Raw genomic sequence first — 24,699 nt, forward strand, 5'->3', positions numbered from 1 at the left:
CCATGTCTCTTCTGTTCTCGCAGCTGTTCATTCTCTTTCTCACACTTTCATTCTCACTCATTCTCTCTCATTTCCATTCAGACACATTCTCTCCTGGGCATTCCCTCACTTTCAGCAACTCATTCTGCATCTCTCCCACTTGGCCCCCATATCCCCCCCCCCCCCCGTACTTCGCACCCCCTTCTCCCCCTCCCCTCTCCTTCCCCTCATACCCTTTGGTGTTTTGTAACCCCCTCCCCTCTTCTCTCTCTGTCTCTCTCTGTCTCTGTCTCTCTGTGTCTCTCTCTCTCTCTGTGTCTGTCTGTCTGTCTGTCTGTCTGTCTGTCTGTCTGTCTGTCTCTCTCTCTCTCTCTCTCTCTCTCTCTCTCTCTCTCTCTCTCTCTCTCTCTCTCTCTCTCTCTCTTCTGTCTCTCTGTCTCTGTCTCTCTCTCTCTCTCTCTCTCTCCCCTTTCCCTCCCCCCCCTCCCCTCCCCCCAGGCTGAGCAGGACTGTCCCTCTTTCTCTCTGGAGTTACCCTCTGCCGGCCGGTGGGATAGTCTGTCTCTCGCCGCCTCTAGCAGCGCCTCCTGCGCTCTGGCCGGACTCGGACTCCCCCTCCCTCCTCCCCCTCCCTTCTCCCTCCCTCCCTTGGGCAGGCCGGCCCGGGTCATTCCAGGACACGACGCTGTTCGGGAGGAAGCCCAGCCTCGGGCGTCTGCAGCTCCCGGGCTCCCTCCAGCTGGTCAGGTGAGAGAGGGCCCCGACCCGGCCCTGGCAGCCCCCGTCCTCGGCGCCCCGGGCCCTGCCGCAGCCCGCTCAAGCCCTCCAAGGTTGCCTCGACCCTTGGGGACTGGGACAAGGAGATCCCGCGGGGTCCGACCCGGGAGGAGGGACCCTGCGAGGAGCGGGCGGGGAGAGGAGCCACCAGGGGACCGGGCGGAGGGGCCGAACTCTGAGCGAGCGGTCGTAGCTGCCGGGGACGGGCCCAGCAGGGGACCGGGACGGGGAGGGGCAGCGCGGGGGTGTGAGGGGGGAGCAGGATAGAGAGCCCCCAGAGCCGGATGCGACCGTCCTCCTTCGAACCCCGGAGCGGCTGGGGAGGGCAGCCAGCGCGGAGCCGGGGATTCCCCTAATGAAGTTTCCCAGCTAGAGGTGGTTGGGTCGGCGTGCCTGGGGTGCTGCCTATGCTGTGGGGCAGCGGGGGGCAGGGGGCGGGCCAGCTCGGCGGCACTGCCCCGAAGAGCCGGCGAACTAGGGCAGCCCCGAAGGGGCGTTTCATATGGCAGGGGGAGCAGGCTGAGGAAGCTAGATTTCTTTCTTTCTTAGTTTCTTTCTTTCTTGATTTCTTTCTTTCTTGACTTTTCTTTTCTCTTTCCTTCCTTCATTTCTCCACATCTTTTTCTTTCTTTTTCTCTTTTCCTTCCTTCCTTCCTTTCCTCATCCTCCTCTCTCTAGGAGCAACTTCAGAGGAAGCATTTTCTTCTTTCTTTGCCTCTACTTTCCCCACTGCTCATGTTCCCTGACCTTCCTCTTCCTCTGCCTCAGGTTTCCGGACTCTATCTTCACTTAATCACTTGATAGGGAGCTGCGAGTGAGTCGGCCAGCTCCTGAGCTCGAGTGTCGCTCGGTCGCTAGACTTCTGCTTCTTTCTCCCTCCCTCCCTCCCTCTCTCCCTCTGGATTTCCTGCCTCTCGGTTTACCATTTTCTTGCCTGCCCTCTACCCAAACTTCTAAATTAAAGTTGTTTGTATTTTAAACAGCCTTAAGATTAAGAGGCTAACTACACTTTTAGTTAAGGAGTGTTGTTATGGGGGTGGGGGGAACCCCCCCTGGGAAATCCCCTTCTTCTTTGCCATTTCCCTGACCCTGAACTCTTGGTGACTTCCCAGCTAGGGAGTTTCCGAACACTATCAGATAATTATTAGTTATTAAGCATCTCTCTGAGGTGTCATAGTCTGCCAAGTGCTGAGCCACTTAAGGGATTTTTAAAAACAACTTTATTCCTTCTAGTCTCCAGGAGAGGTGGTTTGGTGTTAATAATGGTCCCATTTTATAAGCCAGGAAACTAAAGCATAAGGACAAGAGGAACTTTGGCAAGGTCAGAGTTTTTGAAGGAACCAAGACAGGACCAGGCAAGATGGTGATATTTGGCTTCTCCTTTGGTTTATTCTCATTTCCACCTTGAGTTCTTTGTCATCCCATGGTAACAGGTATCCAGGTCCTCTCAGAGCAGTTGCTTAGACTAACAGAGCTTTTCTTAACCTCTTCCCCCTTCCCACACCTTCCAAATAAAATTCAGTTGTGTACCATCTCATCAGGGCCCTGCACCAGATTTCTAAGTGTGCCTCAGCTTGTAACCATTGGGTGCTAGCATGTGATTAAACCCTTCCCTCCTGGGTAATCTGTGCTCATTTGGGGGAAGGGGGTGGAAAGATATGCTTTCCTTAATCCAAAGGAGTGACTATTTGGGGGAAAATATTGGGTACTTTGTTCGATGTCTTGGAATATGGCAGTCTCCTAGGATCATACACGGTTTCAGAGCTAGAAGGGACTTCAGAGGTAATTTAATTGTACCCTTTATTTTATGTAGGAGAAAACCGAAGCCTAGCATGGCTAATCGGTTTGCCCAAGGTCACCCAGGATAGTAGAGCAAATTTCTTTACTTTTTGTGTGTCATGGACCCCTTTGGAAGTCTGGTGAAGTCTATGAACCCCTTCTCAAAACACTCTTTTTAAACTCACAAAATAAAACACATGGGATTACAACAGAAATTAGTTATATTGAAATACAGTTGTCAAAATCTTAACAAACAAACAAACAAAACAAGTTCATGATCCCAGGTTAAGAAGCCCTCTAGCTGGAAGAGAGTAGGAACTTTGACTCTCCATTTAGCAATCTGATTGAGTGTTCTAGAACAAATCACACTTTTCCCCTTCAGATTAGGCAAATCTAAAAGAAAGATAGGTGGAACTCAAATGATGAAGGTCTATGGGAGCCTGGACGACAAAAAATCATTCTTTAAAAAGCATCTAGTAAATGTTTACTCTTTATTCCAGGTTCTGGAGATATAAAGTATAATGAAAATCAGTCAACTCCTCAAGGAGTTGATAATTTGAGCCAGAAGAGAACAATTAATGAATAGCAAAAGAGCTCAAAAAGGTGACTGTTAGGAGAGAGGGCATTGAGACGTGTAAGACAGAAAGCTTGGGCAAAAGTGTGGTGGTGGGAGAGAATGCTGCATTCAGGCCATTTCAAATAGGCCTTTCCCACGTTTGCAACATAGAATGTGTAGAGGGGAAAAATGTGAAATGTCTGCAAAAGTAGGTGAGCAGGAAAGGGTCTGATCAATTAATTCTCTTGTGTCAATAGTTCTTCTTGGTAAGATTTCTCTCCTAGAGATATTTTCATTTTAAAAACACAAAGCTTGCATCACTAAAATTGTGGCTTTGGAGGCTTACACAAAGGCCAGAGAAGGACCAGGCTTCTACATGACTCAGGAATAAGGGTGACCTAGATTTTGATTAGCTCACTCAGCTTGACTGTCATTCTATTAAAGGAACATAATAATAAATATATTATGACACTGGATGCTCACTGACCTACCAGGATCCTCCACTGTGCCTGCAGGTCTTTCTAATATTCTATTTTTTAAAATGGCATTGAGGAATAGGAGATTTGGCATCTAAAAGTTCATTAAGGAAATTAATCACATGGTACTTTGCACTTCATAGCCTGTTTGTGGGTTATGAGTTTAATTACACTTTGATCATCCTCCTCCCAAAGCTCTGTCAAGGAAGTCAATGTAGCTGTTAGAAAGATGAAAAAAAATTGGCATAAAGATAATAGATAGCTCCTCCTTGAGCAGCAGAGTGGAGCTGGGACCTTGGATTTCTAGTTAATTTCTCCAAGTTAGTTAATAATGAGTCAATCTACAAATAGCTGTTAGACCTGCTTTGTGTCAGACATTACGCTAGCCAGTAGGAATCCTCAAATCGTCTATTTAGAGCTGAAAGAGACCTTAGAAATCACAAAGTCTTGTTTTATAGATTTAGAACCTCAGGTACAGAAAGCGGAAGGTACTTGCCCAGGGTCACCCAGCTAGCGAGTTTTGATGGCAAAATTTGAACCTAGGATTATCTTAATTTCAAATCCAGTACCTGCTTCTCAGGTGAAAAACAAACAGTCCATGCTCTCAAGGGACTTACAGGCTACCAGACTAAACTTAGTTTTTTGTTTATTTCCCTTCACTTAATTTACCTTTTCATTTGGGTTCAGGGAGAGGAAAATGGATTCTAAGATGAGTGTCTCTGTTACAGGATTGAGAAATGGCATCCACAAACCTTACTTATATTTCCCCCTTGTTCAGACAGGGTTTTGTTTCTGGTGAATATACATCGAAAAAGTCTATAATTATTAAGTACCTATTCTGTGTATTTCTAAAATCCCTGGTGCTTTCTGGGATCTGTGAATTGTCTTCCTTTGGCACAGGTCATAGGTCAGCCGTGCCTTATCATCCTGAGAAATTCTTGCCTGTCTTTCCATAAATCACAAAAAGAGGACTAGCCCATAGGAGATTTGAAATGTTCAAAGTCCATAGGTACCAACGTGGCACAGTATCTTGGAGTCTCATTATTTAGCCAGTGATGACTGTACTATCACGTAGCCTGGACTGACAACTTTTCCACAAAAATAGCAATAGAAGCATCACCAAATGCTTTGCTAAAATCTAGGTTACCTCTGTCTACTTCTCTTGAGCTACCTGTTTAGTAACCCTACCAAAAATAAATGAGATGAAATTAGTTTGGTGCGACCTACGCATGACCAAGGTATGCTGGCTCTTTGTGATGGCTGCTTCCCTTTCTAAATGTTTACTAACCATCTCTTTAATAATCTGTCCTTGGATATTGTCAGGAATCGAAGGCAAACTCACTGACCTGTAGTTTGCAGTCTCCATGCTCTTCCCTTTTTTGAAAATCAGTGTAGCATTTCCCCTACTCCAGTCCCATGCTCCCTCTTCTTTTCTCCTCAACCTCTCAGAGAACACTAAAGGCTCCACAAGCATATCTGCTACTTCATACAGAATTTAGTACATCTGGATCTGACTTGAACTCATCAAGGGAATCAAGATTCTCCCTTAGGACTTATGTAATCAGTTGAGTATATTTACAAAGTAAACATTCAGTATGATAGCCCCTGATATTTGTTATGGCAAACAGAAACTATTAGACCTGGAGAAATTCTTTTCAGGCAGCAAAGACTGGACTCACTGCCAGTGCCATTCTCCCCACACCCCTCCTAACTATCGTTCCTTCTTTACTTTCCTTGAGCCACTCAGTTATTCTTTCAGCAAACACTTACTGAGCATCTCCTGTGTGCCTATCACTATACAAGATCCCATGTTTAATACTAATACTTGGCACTTAGGTGGTGTCATAGTGCATAGAACAGCAGAGCTGGCAGCAGAAAAACTTCTTCCTGAGTTCAAATCTGGCCTCAGACCCTTATTAGCTGTGTGACCCTAGGCAAGTTATTTAACCTTCTCTGCCTCAGCTTCCTCATCTATAAAATGAGCTGGAGAAGGAAATGGCAAACGATTCCAGTATCTTTGCCAAGAAATCCGTAAATGGAGTCACAAAGAATTGGACACACCTGAAAAATGATTAAACAACAAATACTACCACTAATAATACTAGCAAGCATTTACATTATATCTACTATGTGCCAGGTATTGCATTAAATGCTTTACAAATATTGTCTCACTTGATTCTGACAACAACTCTGGGAGGTAGGTGCTATTATTACACCCATTTATCTGTTGAGGAAACTGAGACAGAGAGAGGCTCAGTACTTACCCAAGGCCACATCACTAAAGGATGTCTCATTCCAGATTTGAACTCAGGTCTAGAACTCTGTTCACTGTACCACCTAAATGAAAAAAGTGGGCATAGCCCTTGTTTTCTAGAGATTCATTCATAGTAGAATGTGAATTATAGCCAGAGAGGAGTTTAGAAATTGTCTAGTCCAACATTCTCATTATACATATGAGGAAACTGAGACCCAGAGAGTTGAACTAATCTCCTGTGGTTAATAAATGACATGGCAAATGTCAAAATTCGAACCCAGGTTCATTGGTTTCAAAGCCAGTGTTCTTTCCTTGAGCAGACCTCCCTGAAAAAGCATATTTGGAATCTATGCTCTCTCAGATTTTTTCCATCTGTAAGCTTTTTGCATTTCCAGTTTCCTGATGTTGAGGACTTCCATATATAGGAGCAGTGGAGATAGGGCTGGACTTGGGATTTTATCAACATAAGGAACTTCCAGATGGGGGAGCTCTCTCTGCCAAAGCAGTTCAGCATTTTCTTACCATTTTGCAGTTTTAGGGTGGTGCTTCCAGCACTAGGGGGTTAAGTGACCAGAGGGTCAGAGGTCAGATCTGAACTTTGGTCTTTCTGGTTCCAAGGCCAACTATCTAATATACAGTGGTTACTTCATATATGCAAGACTGAAAAATAAAACGTTAACTGTATTTGATCAAAAAATAAATGTGCCAATTTAATTTGCTGTAAATCTAACTCATCATGATTCTTTTATCTGAAGTCATCTCAAATGAAGATCAACGGAACTTTGTGATTTTGTTTTCCAGTGAAACAAGGATGTTTAGTAAAATAAAGCTGATTGAATTGAGCATTATCGAATGTCTTCTGTTTGCCAAGGATCTGGATATTAGGATCTAGGGTGGGGGAAAAGGACAAAAAATTTAGAAAAGACATAGTCTTTGACCTCATGGACCTCATCATTTAGTAGCCAAAAATAGCCCAAAACTGTTTGGACCACCAGGTTTACAATGATTAGAAAAGTAACAAGCATAAGTAATATTTCCACTTTGAGGAATCATTAACAAGTAAAACCTTTTAATTATTAAACTATTTCAAATGAGGGATAAAAGAACCAAGCATAGTGCAAATCATCAGATCATCCAAAAGTCGGTCAGTCAGTAAGCATTTATTAAATGCGGCCTATGTGGCAGGCACTTTGCTAAGTGCAGGGGATATAACACTTCTTGTTCCCAAGGACCTCAGGTTCTAATGGAGGAAGCAGAATGCAGACAATCATGCACAAACAAGCTATACATGGGATCAGTTGGAAGTGATCAGCTGAGAGAAGGCACCAATCTTTAAGGGACTCAAGAAAGATTTTCTGTAGAAGATTGGATTTTTAGCTGGGATTTGATGAAAGCCAGTCAATAATGAAGAGGGAGAGTATTCCAGGCATGGATGCCATCTGGTGAAAGTACCTACTCAGGAGACAGAGTGTCTTGTTCAAGGGGCCACAAGGAGGCCAGTTCCATAGCAACACAGGGTACTGGGGAGAGGGGTGTGTGTGTGTGTGTGTGTGTGTGTGTGTGTGTGTGTGTGTGTGTGTGTGTGTGTGTGTGTGTGTGTGTGTGTGTGTAAGGTGGAAAGTAAAAAGGTGGAAATGCCAGAGGATTTGATATTTGGTGTTGGAGGTGATAGGGAGCCAATTGAAAAGGGTGGGGGAGGTGTGACACCATCAGACCTACATTTAAGAAAATTCATTTTGGCAGCTGAGTAGAAGATGAACTAGAAGGGGCATAGACTTGTGACAGGGTTAGATTCCTCTTTCAGTAGTTCAGGCAGGAGGTGATAAGAGTTAGGGAAAGAAATGACATTCACCCATTATTTCTCAGTTACATGTCATTTTAAGGCTTTTCTTCCATTTCCTATAAGCTTTTTAGGAGCTTCAGGATAACTGATATTTATTTTCTTAGTCTATATTGTAATTAATTTCTAAAATGTTCTGATTTTACTTAACGTAATTGGACATTTCCAGGGACTGCATACACACACACAACAAAAAAAGGTTGACACCAGTTTTCCATTAATCATTAATTAATTCATATAGTAAACTCTTTAAGAGTCATAAAAGTAAAGAATTGAACATAAATATCCCAAGGACATTGTTTTATTGATGAACTTGATTTCTTGGAGAGTCATGTTTGGTTGTATAATTAGCAGGCTAAGGGGTCGATTCATCTTTAGAGGTTTTCTTGCCTTTTCCCCCCAAAGATAGGGATCATGGAGCACTGATTCCTCTAAATTTTACTTGGGATGCTTCATCATGGTGTGGACATCACTCTGGATCTTGAGAATTATGCAAGCAGAGCTCCTTCTTGCTTTACCCTGCTGGAAGGCTTTGGCTCCCTTCTAATATAAGCATCCCCCTCTGCCTTCCCCCTCCTCCCCGGCTCTGTCTTTTTCCATCATGGTGATGTCATCCATCATAACTCAGATTTGTTTGCAAACTCTATACCTTGCAAATGTGAATTGTGATGATGATGTCACCAGTGACTACTTAATGAAACTGCCTGATATCATTGAACGATGGGCTTTCCTCAGCCACTATCTGTGTGACCCAGCTAAAGTCACAGAATGTCTCTCATATCAGTTTCCTCATCTTTAATGGCAGCTAACTCCTGGGATTGTTTTGAGGATCAAATAGGATAGTAGTTGTGAAGTGCTTTGAAAACTTTATAATGCTATATAGATGCTAGCTATCATCATCATCATCATCCTCATCCTCATCATCATCATCATCTTCATCCTCATTATCCTTACTGGTGTGAGTATTCTTTTCCAATCCCCTGCATTCCAGTCTCACATTTCCAGTGGCTGTGTGCAGGACACCTTCATCAGGATGTATTACCAACACCTCAGACTTCATGTATCCCCAACTGGTGTCATCCTCTTTCCCACTAGCCCCTTTTTGCCAACGTCCATAGTTTTAAAGAGAGTACCAACATCCTCTGAGTAGCCCAAGCTCCCAACCTTGGAGGCATCTTTCACTATTCCCTCTCCAGCATGTCCTGTACCCAATCAGGGGTCATGTCATACCCATTTGCCCTCCATGATTTCTGTCCTGTTCATTCCTTCCTTTCTTCTCATGCTGAAACCATCCTCATCCAGACCCCCATTACCTTCTCCTGGATAACTATAATCCTCTCTCAGATGGTTTCCCAAGTTCACTTCTTTCCCCTTGCCATCCCATTATTCACAGTGCTTATAGAATAACCTTTTCTTGTGTATCTACTGCAGTTAGAACCACTGATGTCCAAGGACATTATTCTCCCTGAGTAGAAAAGGCACTGCCTTCCAGGATTGCCCCCTAGCATTGGAGAGGCAGAATGGACTTGGAATTAGGGTGACCTAGGTTCATATCCCAATACCTCATGCGGGACTTTGAACCTAATCAACACTAAATAAATATTGATTGAATTTAGTTTAGTTGTATCCAGATTAGTCTTCAAAGATCAACCTAGCTAAGTGTGGAGAAGGTTAGCAACAGAGGGTTGGCTGCTAGATAATGACATAATTTTCCACAGTAAGTCGTGAAGTCATCTATTATGCATGGAGGGAGTTGCAGTCAGTGTTGGTAGGGAGATCACTGCAACAAGTGTGATGATGATGATGGCTAACATTCTGGAAAAGGCTCTTCCAAGAATCACCATCAAAGTTTCTCTTTGGCCTGAAAGGCAAAGATTTTTGTTTTGACATTTGAAGGCTTTCCTATTTGGGAGTGAGGAGGAAGGAAGAAATGTGGTTTACATGAGCGCCTAGTATTTCTCAGATGGTGTTTATAACCTATAGACAGCCTGGAAAAATGGAAAGCACCCTGACTCTGGAATCCAAAGATGTGGGTTCAGATCTCAGCTCTGATTCTTACAATCAGTGTGACCTTGGGCAGGTGACTTAATCTCCTTGGACCTCAGTTTCCTCATTCAAAAAATGAGGGGTTCACACTAGAAGACTTCTGAGGGCACATATAGGGTAAGGGTTAGGGAGCTAGGATGCTCTGATCTCAAAACTGAGTGGTCCTTTGTTATCAGCTTTGTTGTTGTTCAGTCGGCTGATTCTTCATGACCCCATTTGAAGTTTTCTTGACAGAGATCCTAGAGTGGTTTTCTAATTCCTTCTCCAGCTCATTTTACAGACGAGGAAACTGAGGCAAACAGGATTAAGTGACTTGCCTGGGTTTACACAGCTAGTAAGTATCTGAGGTTGAATTTGAACTCAGGTCTTTTTGACTTTAATGCCCAGCACTCTATCCTATTGTTAACTGGGCTACGGTGATGACTGTCAAAGCCTGTAATTCGTGAGAAACCTCTGGGTGTTGTTAAATGTTTTAAGACATGCACTGAACTTAATGCCTAGATATGGAGATGGATTTGGGACCTGAATATCCAGTCTGATTTTATAGATTCCTAGAGATGAAATTAGGCAGGAGATAACTGTCTGCCCCATTTTTAATAATACACTTAAATTTAGAACTCCAAATGTCTACACTTGCCAGGAGTCACACTTCTAGGGGTCCATGCATTGAAGACATACAGCTGTGTTTATCCATTTATTTAGATTCCCTTTTGCATATTCAAGTAAATGAGCTGCATGGTTCAATCACAATTCTCTCATTTTCCCTTTTTTTATCCAAAAACATCAAAGCAGAGAGCTAGCTGGCATTATGGCTGACTCTTTAAAAATACAAAAATCAGGAAATTGAACATTATAGTCCCAGAGTAATCATGATTCTGTTCCTTTTCCCATTCTACAAAGTTTGAGATGAAAAATAAGCTATAGCACTTGTGGAAATCTAACCGGGCAGATGCTTTTCTCTTTGAATTGTTTAAAGGAACCATCTAGTTCTGCACAAATACACATATAGGCACACATATATACACACGTGCACACACGTATGCCATTTGGGGATTTATTCCTTTGAAGATATAGTTCTGTGCAATACATTAAATTACATTGGATTCATCTAACACCACTTTCTGTACAGTGTCTTTATGATCATTCGTTCCATCTTTATATGAAATATAAGACCTTTTCTGATCCTCCCTAATTGTTACCCTCCCAAATACTCTGCATTCATTTGGCACATATTTTGTATTGGTTTATTTGTGTACATTCTGGGTCTCCTTCCAGCTTCCCACCAGAATAGAAACTCCTTGAGGACCAGAATGATTTTATTTATGTCTTTGTATTCTCAGCCCAACAGTGAGTAGCCCACTGTAGGCGCCTAATAGGACATAAATTTAGAATTGTAAAGGGCCTTAGAGACCATTGAATGCAAATTCCTTACTTTATGAACTTAAGGAAGTTAAGTGACTTTTCCCAATGTGACATAAGTGACAAGTATCCTATGGGAGATTTGAACACAAGGCCTCTGACTCCAGAACCAACTTTCTTTTCACTGCACTATGATGCCTCTCAACCCCTCCTTCTACAAATGAAGAAACTGAGGCTTGGAGAGGTTTAGTGACTTACCTGAGGTTATTCTACTAGCAAGTATCCAAAGTGGGATAAATGTTTGTTGAATTAAGTTGGATTTACAGTTGTCTTGTTAATAATAATAATCGAATTTACATAGCATTTTAAGTCTAGCCAAGTACTTTGCAAATAGTATTTAATTTGATCTTCACAACAAACTTTGGAGTTAGGTGCTATTATTATCTTTATTTTACAGATGAGGAAATTGAGGCAGAGGTTGGTGAAAGTCACAGAGCTAGTAAGTGTCTAAGGCTAAATATGAACTCAAGTCTTTCTTTTAAAATTATATGAGAGCATCTATTAAGTACCCTGGCAAATATCCAGGCAAGGCAAGGAGCTAAGTGCTGAGAATTAAGAAATACATGAAATAATCCTTGCACTCATGGTGCTCCCTTTCTACTGAGGTATAGGACATCTATACAGATGAGTAAAAGCAGATTTATAAAAAATGTCAAGAGGAAGCCAGTGCTAACTGGAGGGACCAGGGAAGCCTGGCATAAAGGGTAGCACCTGGGCTGAATTTTGAAGGAAGCTAGTAGCATTCTAACATGGAAGTTTGTGCAAATTCAGTGGACTGGGAAACAGAGAGGCAGGAGACAAAATGTTATCTTCAGGTTATGGGCAACAAACCTGGACAGGGATTCATTGGGAGGGGGATGCTGGAAATACATGCATGCATTCATTCATTGATTTTATGACTTATTCCACATTCCATTAAAGCCCTTTTCCAGTGTCTCATTGAGGCCTGCAACTGACATGAAATCTCAGAGTTTATTCCAGCATACCTGAGCTGTGAAGGCCCAGTGAGAGGCTTTAGGCCTTTTATCTAAGGATGAGCCATCTTAAATTCCAAAGATCTGACTCGCAGAGGTGATGAATTTTCTTTTCATACCCTTTCTCAAAAACCATCTCTCAAATCCTAGAAGGGTTGCAGACTCTGGCAAGGAAATCAGCAGAGAGAGTACACTCCATATATCCTTTCATAATAGTTCATGCTTAGATGGTGTTTTAGGATGGGAAAAAGTGCTTCAACCCTGAGAAGAAGAAAGTACAAGTATTTTTGTATATACCCATTTTATTGATGTGGACACTGAGGTGTGAGCAGCTAAGTAAAGGGCTCCTCATCATTCACGTATTAAGAGTCTGAAATGGGATTTAAACCCAAGTCTTCTGACCTACAGTTCAGTCCTCTGTCTACTGCACCTCTGCTACCTCTGATCCTCTGTGACCCTCTGACCCGATGTGTGTAGGGTAGTGACACCGAGGTTAGCCAATAGCCCTGGTAGCTCTTGCGGAGTGGAAAGAGCTCTGGATTTGGAGGCAGAGGACTTGGCTTTCCATCCCAGGACTGCCCCCTTATTATTACTGCTTCCCTGGATTTGTTTCTTCATCTGTAAAATGAGGGAATGATTTCAGCAGCCCATAAGTTTCTCTCCAGGTCTACATCCCAGGAATCTATGAGATGTTTCTTAAATGAACATGAACAAATTGTCCAAATCATGATGTCCCCTTCTTCAAAGATCAATGCTTTTTTTTTTAACTTTTTCTGATGATGATAATAATAATTGTTGTTTAGTCCTGTCCAATTCTTTGTGACCCCATGAAGCATGGGGTCCATGGGATTTACTTCCCAGAGATACTGGAGTAGTTTGCCATTTCCTTCTCTAGCTCATTTTATAGATGAAGAAAGAAGCAAACAGGGTTAAATGACCTGTCCAGGGTCACACAGCCAGTAAGGGTCTGAATCCAGATTTGAACTCACGTCTTCCTAACTCCAGACCCAAAGCTCTAACTGCTGAGCCACTTAGCTGCCTGATAATAATAAAAACTAGCATTTATATGTCCCTTTAAAGTTTGCAAAGTATTTTGCAAGCTATCTCATTTGGTATTCAGAAAAACCTTGTGAGGTAGGCACTCTTATTTTCCTGTTTTACAGATGAAGAAAACTGAGACTCAGAAAACAGGCAACTTGCCCATGGTCACATAGCATGAGAAGGCAGCATTTGAACTCAGGTCTTACTGATTTTAAGTCTGGTTCTGAATCCACTACCCCAGGCTCTCTCAAGATTTCTTTGATAGAAATCATTCTACAATGTTACAAATTTCCTCCACTTTGTAAAAAGAAGATATTGAACATAATCTAAAATAATTCTCCTGATGCCTAATGATTATCATAAGCATTCATGACTGTATTCTATGTGCAACACTGTTTTGACTATATAGTATTTATAAACATTTATTCTGTGTTCTGGATGTAGCATTATATATTGTAGATATGCTGTACTATAAGCATTCATCACTGTGTTCTAGAATATATAACACTGTATATGTTGTACATATACTGTATTTTAAACATTCATTTCTGTGTTCTGTATACAACATTGTATACTATATTATATAGTCTGTAATATACAACCCCGTAATCTACTTTTTAGTTTTTCTTTCCTCTTTAGATGGCATTTACCCAGGAGAATGTCAATTCCTTTAGGGAAGAAATGGTTTCATTTTTAGCTGTCTCCCCAGTACCTAACCCAGTGTCTGGCATATCTAACAGGTGCTTACATACATGGTTGTTGTTTGATTGATTATAAGACGTTGTATGTTCTATTTGATCCTTCCCCTGGGTCTATTGAGACATCCAAGTGATGCAGAATTCTAAAGCTTTTTTCAGCTTGTTGAAAGGAATCGTTGACCCCAGTCCCATTGCTAACATTTGACTCGAATTGACAATCTTCTGTAGAATGGGAAGCCTGAACACTGAGCCTGTTAAGAATTCTGAGCAACATCAAAGTACGAAGGTACTGAGTCACCTCTTCTGAGGCGTGTTTGGGTCCTCCGTGGTGGCTGTTGGGGATATTCTGGGTCTTTCGCCCTGTTTTTCCAGCCGGTTTTCCGAATCTTCAAGCAGCTGGAAGTCACGTATGCCCACAGCAGGGGGGCATCGTTGCATCCTGTGAACAGTGCCCCCCATCCGTGCTCCTCAGCCTTTCATGTTCGTGTGGCCGCTGTCTTTATCGCCCCGCAATCCCTCATCTGCTGCAGACTGACAGACACAATGCTTTCCGCAAACAAGCACAAAGTCGAATCGGATGTTGGCATATTTTCCGCCCTGTCATAGCGGGGCCTTCGAGTCAGTGTGATCAGCCGGGGAGCAAGGTGCAGTCTGTGTGTGTCTCCCGGCCTTCGGCTGGCGTTTGCTATTGCCATGGAGACAGCATAATGACAGACAGGAAGCAAGAAACTGCGACTTACTTTAAATAGAAAGATGTTCAGAGGAAAGGAAGCAAAATCAATCCGAACCATTTTCCGAACCGAAGGACGCCACGCAGGGCTCTCCGATGTCTCTCTCACAGCAGACAGTGGAAGCTCCTGGGCAGCAGGAATTTGTTTGGGTTTTCTTTGGTATCCCCGGGATCTGGCACATAGTAGGTGCTGAATAAATGCCTGCTGAATTAAATTCAATTAGTCAAAACGTCTTTATTAAGCACCCACTGGTTACCTGATCCCCTACTAGGAGTTTGGGGATTTCTTTAATGCAATTCAGTAAGCATTTATTCAGCACCTACTATGTGCCAGATACTGGCTCTACAAGGCAAAAACTGAAAACAGCCCCTGCCCATTCCCCTGCTTCCCATGTTCTCCTGGGGGAATGAATATGTATTTTTTTCATATGTTTCAGCATTTGTGTTGTACTGATATTCATTGGCTTGAAATGGATGACAGAATCAATCCATTATTCTCCATGAAATAATAGATCCACCATATCCCATCTTTAGTCTCTGCCTAGGCCTATTAGTGGGATGACATGGTTTGGCCAAAACTACTCTGAAGCCCTCTAATCACTAAGAATTACTGGACTGGATTTCTCTATGTCAGTGCTGGAAGCAACCACTGCTGAACCTTGTTTCTTGTGGATACTGACCATTCTTTCAGAGTAGTAGCAAATCAGAAATCTGGAGACTTTCCAGGACTCCTGAAATCCTAAAGAAGGGGAGCAATGGCGGCCTCTTTGAATGTGTTGCATTCCATTTGGAAGTGATTTGTGTACATTCTGATTTAAAACCTTCCTTTCCGGGGAGTTTGCTCAGTACCTCCAAATCCTCTGTCTTGTCTAACTTAGATAAGGTGAATTATTAATTGGCTGCTCCATGAGGAAATATGCAAAAGGTTAGCTGGGAGATAGTATTCTAATTCAGTTTTATCATTATTATTTAAAATAATGATCAGTTTTGGCTGGAATTCCTCTCCTGTTTCCAATTTGATTGATTAGGTTAATTCAAACAGAAAGAGCATTTTCTTCCTCTCTCCTGCCTTCTCATTTTTTCTTCCCTCCTTCCTTTCCTTCCTCCTTTCTTTCCTCTTTTTCTCTCTCCTCTCCCTCCTTCCTTCCTTCCCTCCCTCCTTTGTTTTCTTTTTTCCTATCTTCTTCCCCCCCTCCATTCTTTTCTCTCCCTCCCTCCTTTCATCCTTCCCCTTTTCCTATCTTCCTCCCTTCCTCCTCTCTTCCCTGCTTCCCTTCCATTACCTTTCTCCCCTTCCTCCATGAAATCCTCCCTTAAAACAAAATAAATACTAACTCACATAATGATATGGGCGGAGATCTGACCATCAGCAAACACAGAATTCTGGTAGTCTTGGCATCTGTGGTCTCTACCTCTCCCACCACCACTGAGAAGCAGAGAAGGATCTGAATCATCATCATTACTCTGAGACAAAGATCTATCATAGTCATTAATGGGAGTTGAGTTTTGTTACATTGTTTTCATCTGCATCAGCTTCTCCTAGCTCAGCATCCTTCAATGTGCATCAGTTCATTCCTCCTGTTCCTCTGAATTCATCATGTTCATCCTTTCCACTGAATAAAATAATCTCCCATTGCAGTCATTTCATACCTTTTCTTTGGCCTTTCCCCAGTCAATGAGCAGTCACTTTCTTTCCAGTTTTTTGCTGTTACTAAAATGTGTGACTATGCTCGTTGCTCTGAGACCTTTCTGTTTGGGGTCTCCTTTGGTTCCATGCCCAGAAGAGAGATTGTGGGTTCTAAACATCTGACTAGCTTGATAACTATTTTCACATTATTCCAGATAAAAAAGTAAATTTCCATAAACTACCTAATTAGGATTGTCTGGTTTCAATTCCAAGGGCAAGAGGGGAAGTGAGAATCCCCTCAGGAAAAGGAAAGCTCCTTGAGAGGATTCTCACTGGCTTAAGGCTATGCTCACAAGGGCCAATTATCTTCACTCTCCTTTGTGGCTAGCACTGGTTCTCTTTGCCCAAGCCAGCAGTTTTGTTAGTGTGTGCCATTAGTCACAAGGATTGGGGAGAGTGGGATGGCTGAGCCCACCCGAGCAGAATTAACCTTCCCCTCTCAGCCCTGCCACCCCAGAACTGAAATCTTAGTCCATGACTATGAGAAAGAAACAGGAAGTGCATAGGCCTTAATATAAGGGACCTGCATGGCAGAAATGAAAAAACCAACCAGTGGGGAATATAAATCACCATTACCGGGGGAAAAACAAAAAAAGCCTCAAAGTTTATGTCCTACTAAGAGAGAAGGAAATGAGTGTCACCTTCTCATCTGCAGGACAATAAATAGAAAAAAAAAAACCTAAGGACTTTTGATGATCCACTGATTCCAGCCCCCACAAGAACCTGGAAAGTGAATCAGGTTATTTGAAGGCCAAAGAGGCCTCAGCACTCTCAAGACTCTTAACTGCCAAGTGCTGGTGTTGCTGAGTAGTTTCAGTCATGTCCAACTCTTCATGTCCCCATTCAGCAAAGATACTAGAGCAACTGGCCATTTCCTTCTCCAGTACATTTTACAGATGAAGAAACTGAGACAAACAAGATGAAGTGACTTGCTCAGGGTCACACGGCTAGTAAGTGTCTGAGGCTGGGTTTGAACTCAGGAAGAAAAGTCTTCCTGATTCCAGGCCTGGCACTCTATGCACCATGGCACCACCTAGCTGCCCTTTTTTAAAGTATACAAAGTACTTTGGTCATTGTCTTATTTGGATATTAAAACAACCCTGCGAAGTAGGTTTGAAGAGGTTATTATTCCGCTTTCACACATCTGAAAGTGAAGGCTCAGGGAGGCATGGTCACACACACACATTTCACACAGTCAGTGTGAAAAGTAAAATTCCTAGAGCCAGGAAGACTTGAATTCAATGCCATCCTCTGACACGCACTGGCTGAGTGACCCTCACCTGATGTCTTTGTATCTTCATAGCTTGCCACAATGCCTGGTACATGGTAGGTCCTTAATAAATGCTTATTAACTGACTGATGGACAGCCATTTAACCTCTACACACTTAGGGCTGCTCTCTAAGACCACCACCTGCAATGAAGTTAATAACCTGCATTGGTAGAGGGGATTGGTTTCTCAACTGAGAATTCGCTATGCATCCCATATACAAGTCCATCTATGTGTGTATGTGTGCTTGTCTACACACACGTACACACACACGTATATATGCACATACATATAAGAAGGTAATATATGTTTATGCAACACTACATACACATACACATACACACACACACACACACACACACGCCACAATGGACTGACTGTATTACTTCAAATCTATGTTGGGTGGGAATCAGAATTTTGTTTCCCTGTTCAACCATTTGACACAATTTAATTCAGTGACCATTTATTAAGTTCTAACTATGTGCTTCCCAATGCCCCAGGATCTGGGTACACAAAGACAAAAATAATAATTTTTTGCCCCAAGGAATTTACATTCTCCCTGACCATGTGAGATAGAAGATAAATCAATGCAAGATGAATGGAGGAAGGAGTGGGGCTAGCACCTAGGGGGATCAGGAAAATCTTGAGGAATCTTTTCTGCAGTGACATTTTTTTGTTTGTAATCTGTGCATACTGGGCATTTTCCAAACATTTGTAAAGTCTTTTGGAAACTTGATTTTTTATAAAACTTCTTTCTTATTTTTGTCTGTAAGTCTAACTTCATCAGAGTATGGAAGTCTTCATGTGGAAATTCCTATCTCCTTGTGCAACCTGTCTGCAATTTATAATCTTGGAGTATTTTCTGGGGCCGAAGGGTGAAACACTTGGCCACCTGTCCAATGTGGCCAATGACACTGCTGAATGCAGTGAACCAGAATATGACCTAAGTGGTAATTCTGTTAATTTGTGATTAGAAAGTCAAGAAGTGGCAGGTAGGGATCCTTTTCTACAATTTAGTGGCCCCCATTTCTATTTGATCCCACTCACCTCGGGACACTGAAAAGTGACTTGTCCATAAGCACCTAGCTATTGAGGAACCAAGATAGGATTTTACCTTGGATCTTCCCTATTTCAAGCCTTCTCTTGTGTCAGCTGCACCTCACTGCCTCTCATAAATATATGCCTCCTTAATTATTTTGTTCAAATGGCAGTGAGTTTATTATGTTGTTGGGCTATATCAGGATTGACCAACTCTTCATGACCCCATTTGAAGTTTTCCTGGCAAAGATACCAGAGTGGTTTGTCATTTTTCTTCTCTGGCTCATTTTATGGATGAGGAACAGAGGCAAACAGGTTAAGTGACTTGTCCAGGGTCACATAGCTAGTAAATATCTGAAACCATATTTGAACTCAGGAAGATGAGTCTTTCTGACTCCAGGCCTGGAACTCTATCCACTTCACCATCTAGCTGACCAGAGTTTATTATAAGAACCTGGAAGGAGTGACAATAGGAGGTATCAATCCATTTTATAGCAGGCTAAAACTGAGACTCTCTTCGAAGCTGACAACAGCCAAATAAAACTGGAAGTTAAGACTGTTACTCTAGCTCTGACTCATATCAACTCCAGGTATTTTAAGGATTTACAAATTGTAAATAATCATAAACACATTTGATGTGTGGTATCATCTAAATATGTAAATGGGTCTGGTGAGTAAAAGTAGAATTTGCTTTTTTCTTTCATCTTTCCCTTGAAGAAAAAAATACTTGTACTTTATTCTCATGGGACTTTTGTATTTAATCTCCTATTTATATGAGCATTAACATTTGACTTTTGAAAAGCCAGAGTTTGTGGAGGGGGAGGAGTTGGGTACAGTTAATTGACGTGTTTTGGTGACATGCAGTTGAGTCTTTGAAGACACCATTCTGTGGTCATCTGAGAATTTAATGGCTCATGGTATTTTGGGGTCTTTCCCATTTGTTAGTACAGTTCAATTATCAGTTGAATCAGACCCTAAATGAGCCATTTTTCAAGCAGATGGAAAAGAAAATGACTTTAAACAATTATTTCCCCATCTTTGCCCAGCCCTTCATCACTCCCCATTTTCTTTATAGACTTTTTAGATGGTTGACATCTCCATCCTCACACACAAAGGCTGGATTTGGCTTCATGGTTTCTGACTGCAAACTTAGCTTGTTAGTGTTTGGAGTGATGGTTGCTTTCATGTCTTTCCACCCAGACTTGGATGATACTTAACAGTTCAGACTGGATTTTCTTTAAACAGAGTGTCATGACAGAGGCAGCCAGGGCAAAGTAGATGAAGAGTGACTTTAGAATCAGAGAGCTTTAGTCCAAATCTGAGCTTTTACCAACTGTAGGACCTTGGGCAAGTCACCTAATCTTGGAGGGTCTCAGTTTCCTCACATGTAAAATAAGACAGTTAAAAGAGATGGCCCCTAAGGTCCCTTCCTGGTCAGTCATCATCCTCATACGGAATGTTGGGAACTCCTCAAATCAACAAGCCTTTGCTGAGAGCTTGCTGTGTCATTACTGTTTCAGGTACCATTGGAGAAGAATACAGAATTCACATCCTGGCAGTATATTTCCAACTAGTCTAAAACTCTGTATTGCATGTATGAAAGACAAGAATGAGTATCTGTTATATAAATTTAGCAGCTTTCCTCTAAAAAGAACTCCTTTTAGTCATATCTTTCCCCAGGGTTAGATAAGCTGCCCTTTAGCTATAAAAGAGTCATTTTGGGGAGCTCCATTAACTTGGAAAGAACATTTAGCCTTTCACTTCAGTGAAAGCAAGTACTGATTCATTTCAGTTCAGTCAGTCAACAAACATTTATTAAACACCAAAGAAAAACATATAATAATCCCTGCCTAGAAGGAAGATACAACTTGCTCACATATGAGTGAGTGTAAGATGGTCTGAGGGACCAGCTGGCATTCTGGGATTTGCATTTCAGAGGGATAAGCCTTCCCTGTCTCTGGTCTGAAAGCCATTGGAGATGACTGGGATATTTGATTTGGAAGGCAGGATTGAATGGTTCCCCAGAGCTCTTTAAAGGAGATGTAAGTTGAGAGGAAGAAGGAGGACCTCAAGAATTGAGCTGCAAAGACAAAAAGAAACAGCCTCCCCAGACTCACCCAGAGATGTAGGCAGAATTCATTTTAGATTCAGAAAGAAAGGATCAGTGGCCTAGGAGCCAAAAATGATGGGAGACATTGAAAGGACTACATAGAAGGCAGGCCATCCTGCCTCCTTGCCCCCCACCCAGGCTGCTCAGTTCATAAGAACTTTGAGGAACCTACGGGTTCTATTAACCTCTTTAAGGACTAAGGGAAGTTTAAAAAAATCTGTTCTTTTTCCAATTCCCCCTCCTTGTGTGTCCGGTAACAACTATTGAAATATACTCTGCTTACTTCTTTTACCTTAACATTTCCAGTATTTTGATTTTTTGGTCTCAAATATAAAGAGGCCAGGGGTTAGCTAGAGAACGTCATAAATTTAAATTAGGGCAGAGATCCAGGCCTCTGCCTGCATATTAGGAATTTTCCTAACTGGGAGTTCTGACCTATTGTGATTATACTACTAATTATTTTTTTGTCTTATATGAACTCCATAAAGCAACAAAAATAGGAACTACCTAGACTACAGGTCCAAAATATTGCCCTTGGGCAAAATCTTGAGTGAATTATGAAATACCACTGGTATTGCATTTATATATGAGAGTATTGATAACCCCAAGGATAAGAGAAAGTTTCCTAAAAGGAGATGGCACCTGAACTGTGCTTGGAAGGAAACTAGGCATTCTGTAAGAGAGAAGAGGAAGACGAGTAAGGGCATGGATGGGGGTGGGAGATGGATCATCGTGTCTGTAGGGAGAATAGTAGTGGCCAAGAGGGGAGAGTTCTAGGCTGGAGAGGCAGGAGACTCAGGCTGGAGTCCTAGCATTGCCACTCACTATCTGTAGAATCATGGACAAGTGGTGCCACATCTGTGGGGCTTAATTTCCTCCTCTGTAAAGTAAGGTGGTTAGACTACCTGTTTTATCCCATCTTGCTCTAAAATTCTGTGATCTCAGACAGGATGTAATTTTATCACCCTTATCTCAAGAAGTTGAGGCCCAGAGAGATTGTGACTCTCACATACTGTTCGTGGCCTCCTGATAATTTGCATGTCAGGTTTGTCAGTGTAAGAAAGGCAGTCCAGAGGAAACACACACGCACGCACACACACACACACACACACACACACACACACACACACACACACCGCACAGCATGGAGAGGATGATAAGGTCATGGGGGCCTCCTACCAAGCATAATTCTCCAGGCTGGGAGATGACCAGTCAGTCTAAGACCCAGTTCTTTCCCATTTCCTACTCTGCACCCAATTCAAGGACATCTTTCTTAGAAGGAGCTAGAAACACTGTTAATCAGTCTTCATGAGTAACTCTCATTATGAAGATCCCTACCAGGTAATTGTCACTGGTGAAGTACAAGAGCTCTCCAGAGGAGCCAGATGATCTTATCTATAACATAACCCCAGCTTCCTAACTTCTCCTTTCCTTTCCTTTGAGAGTCAGGGGCCTGCCAATACCCTGGGATCTTGGCAGCACTCACTACTGACGTGGGCGCCTTAGAGTCCATTAGAATTGTATACAGTAATATATGAGGGAGTATCCTGTAACATACTTGATTAAGCCAGCTTTTTGTGCTGGTAACTAGGCGGCTTCATTGAACCCAGTCAGCTGCAGTTCCCAGTAGTGATGGATGAGAGCATACTATGAGACTTCCTTGGATGTGAAAATCCATTAACTAACCATAGTCTCATTATATTTTAGATAATAACAACAATAACTGATATTCATAGTGTTTTAAGGTTGTAATTTATTATTCAACTCACCAAGCACTTATTAATTGCCTACTGTGTGCCTAGGCCTCTGATGATGGTTAAAGAATAAGCCTCCTAGGAAGTCCTCTGTTCAAGACACACATTCAAAACTCCCGGGAAACTCTGCTCTCCCAGACTAGAAGCTAGCTACAGCTGCTGTTGGCAGGAACCCATCTGCACTCATTAGTAGAGAGAAATGCCCTACCACCAGCTCCCCATTCCAATGGCCCCTCCAATCAGAGGGCCAGTCAAAATAATAAGATGGGCCAAGGACGGTGTTGTGGGCTGGGGATGAAAAGATTAGCCTCAAGAAGCTTACGTCCCTGGAGGGGGAGGAGGGGAGACAGTGTGTCCGTAGGGCAGTAAACACAAAATAAGGACAAAAAAGTAAAGTGAAGGAATTTAAAAAGTGAGGGATGTTTCTTTGGCTGAATCCTGGAGGGGGCTATGGATTCCCAGAAGAGGAGGTGAGGAGGGAAGGCAATCCAGGCATGGGGCACAGTCCAGACTAAGACCCAGAGGCTGGAGATTGAATGTCACTTTGGCTAGTACGTGATCCATGAAGGAGCATAATGTGACATCAATCTAGAGAAATAGGTTGGAGCCAGATTCTAAAGAAGTGTATATAGCATAGAGAGGTTAATGTTGTTGTTTGTTTTAGAATATCAATTCAGCATATGTGTGGTAGATGGATTGGAGTCAGGGGGACCAGTCAGGAGATTAATAAAGGTGAAATTGTCTGGATAAAAAGTGATGAGACCCTGAATGGGGGGAGGGGGGGGATAAGGCGGGGGGGTTGGATGAATGCAGGAAATGTCAGAAAGAAAACTGATGACTTGATAACTATCTCATTTGATTCTCAAAACCAGCCTCTTCCTTTTAAAGATGGTGAAACTGTAGCCAGGGGAGGTTATGTCTTATCCAGGGTCAAGTGTGAGTGGCTTGCGTCCAGCCCAGGTCTGCCACCCTCCTGTGCCACATTGAGAGTCACAATTCAGTGTAGTAAAGCCTGTATAAAAAGTTCCTTAAGAAACAATTTCATCTCCTCTTTGTGTTCAAGCAGAAAGAATGTTCTTTTCCACTGGAGGCCTCCTTTGGCCATTGATTAGCTAGTAAGATTAGCCCCACACATTCGGTTCTAGCAAAGTCTGAGGTTTGGCTCATTTGGTTTTAATAAATTTATATTCACAATAGGAAAAACAATTTTTTGTAAAACCCAGAAAAATAGTTACATCATAATGTTCCTTTGTTACCATTATTTTCTCCTGAACTATTGAATCTCACTATAGGTTATTTATTTGTGTTTTTCAATTTATTGTTTATTTCAACACTTCTGTGTACAGACAAAATGAGATCAGAGACACATAGCAAACCAATTAAGTTCAACAAAGAAAATCAACAGTTGCATTAGCAGACTATTTCATGTTTTTAAAACGTTTTGTCTCCCCAAGGCAGAATAATGTCCCCAGATAGATTCATGAGGACAAAGAGAAGACTGGCAGGCTTTGGGGCCTAATTTTCAGTGCGTTAAAGGAAAAATTCCTCCCCTTCCCATCAAAATCCATCTTACAAGTGAGACATTCTATTCGATAAATGAATGCTATTTTTAAAAAAAGTCTGTGACTCCCCTGGTCCCGGTCACCCAAAAAGCCAGAGCTCTGGCCCTCCTCTGCCCAGGTGAGGTGACCAGACTGGCTTCTCAGAGCTGGCTCATCAGCAGGGGTCCTGACCGTAGGGACTGCAGCCCTGATCACAGGCAGTATTTACTGGATAGCTTTTCTCCAAGCCTAGGAAGCCAGCTTCTGCCTGCACCCAGGCAATACTGTGAGCTCCCCTTTCCTATTTGGGGAGCCACTCTTTCGGTGAGGGAATACGTAGCTCTGGCTTGAGGACCCTATGTCACCTCCAAACGAGTTCCGTAGGGCCTGAGATCTGGGGTGGTTGCTGCCTTTGCTATTTGCATTTTCAGTCCTTGGCTCCACCCCCATCCCTAGCCTAGGGGAGCTTAGGGTGCTGCCATTTACTTCCCAGGACTCCCTCCAAACCCCTCACAGTCCAGAGTGGGGGCGAGGGGGAGGATCCTCTCCGAATATCTGCTTCTCAGACTTCCTAGGAGGATAGACAGGCAGTTCAGTTGAGGTATAGGAGATCAGTTGAAATAAGTTTTTACGAGGCGAGGCAATCTCCCTTAGCGAATAAAGGACGGACTTGTTGGAAAACCTTGGATTCTAGTTCCCCCTCCTCCACTTACTGACTGCGACCTTGGGCAA

General features: G+C 42.5%; 1 protein-coding gene across 1 annotated transcript in view; it reads left to right on the plus strand.

The window, feature by feature from the left end:
* The first annotated feature begins 670 nt into the window (after positions 1 to 670).
* THRB (thyroid hormone receptor beta) overlaps positions 671 to 24,699 on the plus strand; it is a 438,230-nt gene continuing 414,201 nt past the window's right edge. The window contains exon 1 of the mRNA XM_072651177.1: positions 671 to 726. The gene's annotated coding sequence lies outside the window, so the exon portion shown is untranslated. The remainder of the gene's footprint in view (positions 727 to 24,699) is intronic.

This window comes from Notamacropus eugenii, chromosome 3, assembly GCF_028372415.1.
Source record: "Notamacropus eugenii isolate mMacEug1 chromosome 3, mMacEug1.pri_v2, whole genome shotgun sequence".
Classification (NCBI taxonomy): Eukaryota; Metazoa; Chordata; class Mammalia; order Diprotodontia; family Macropodidae; genus Notamacropus; species Notamacropus eugenii.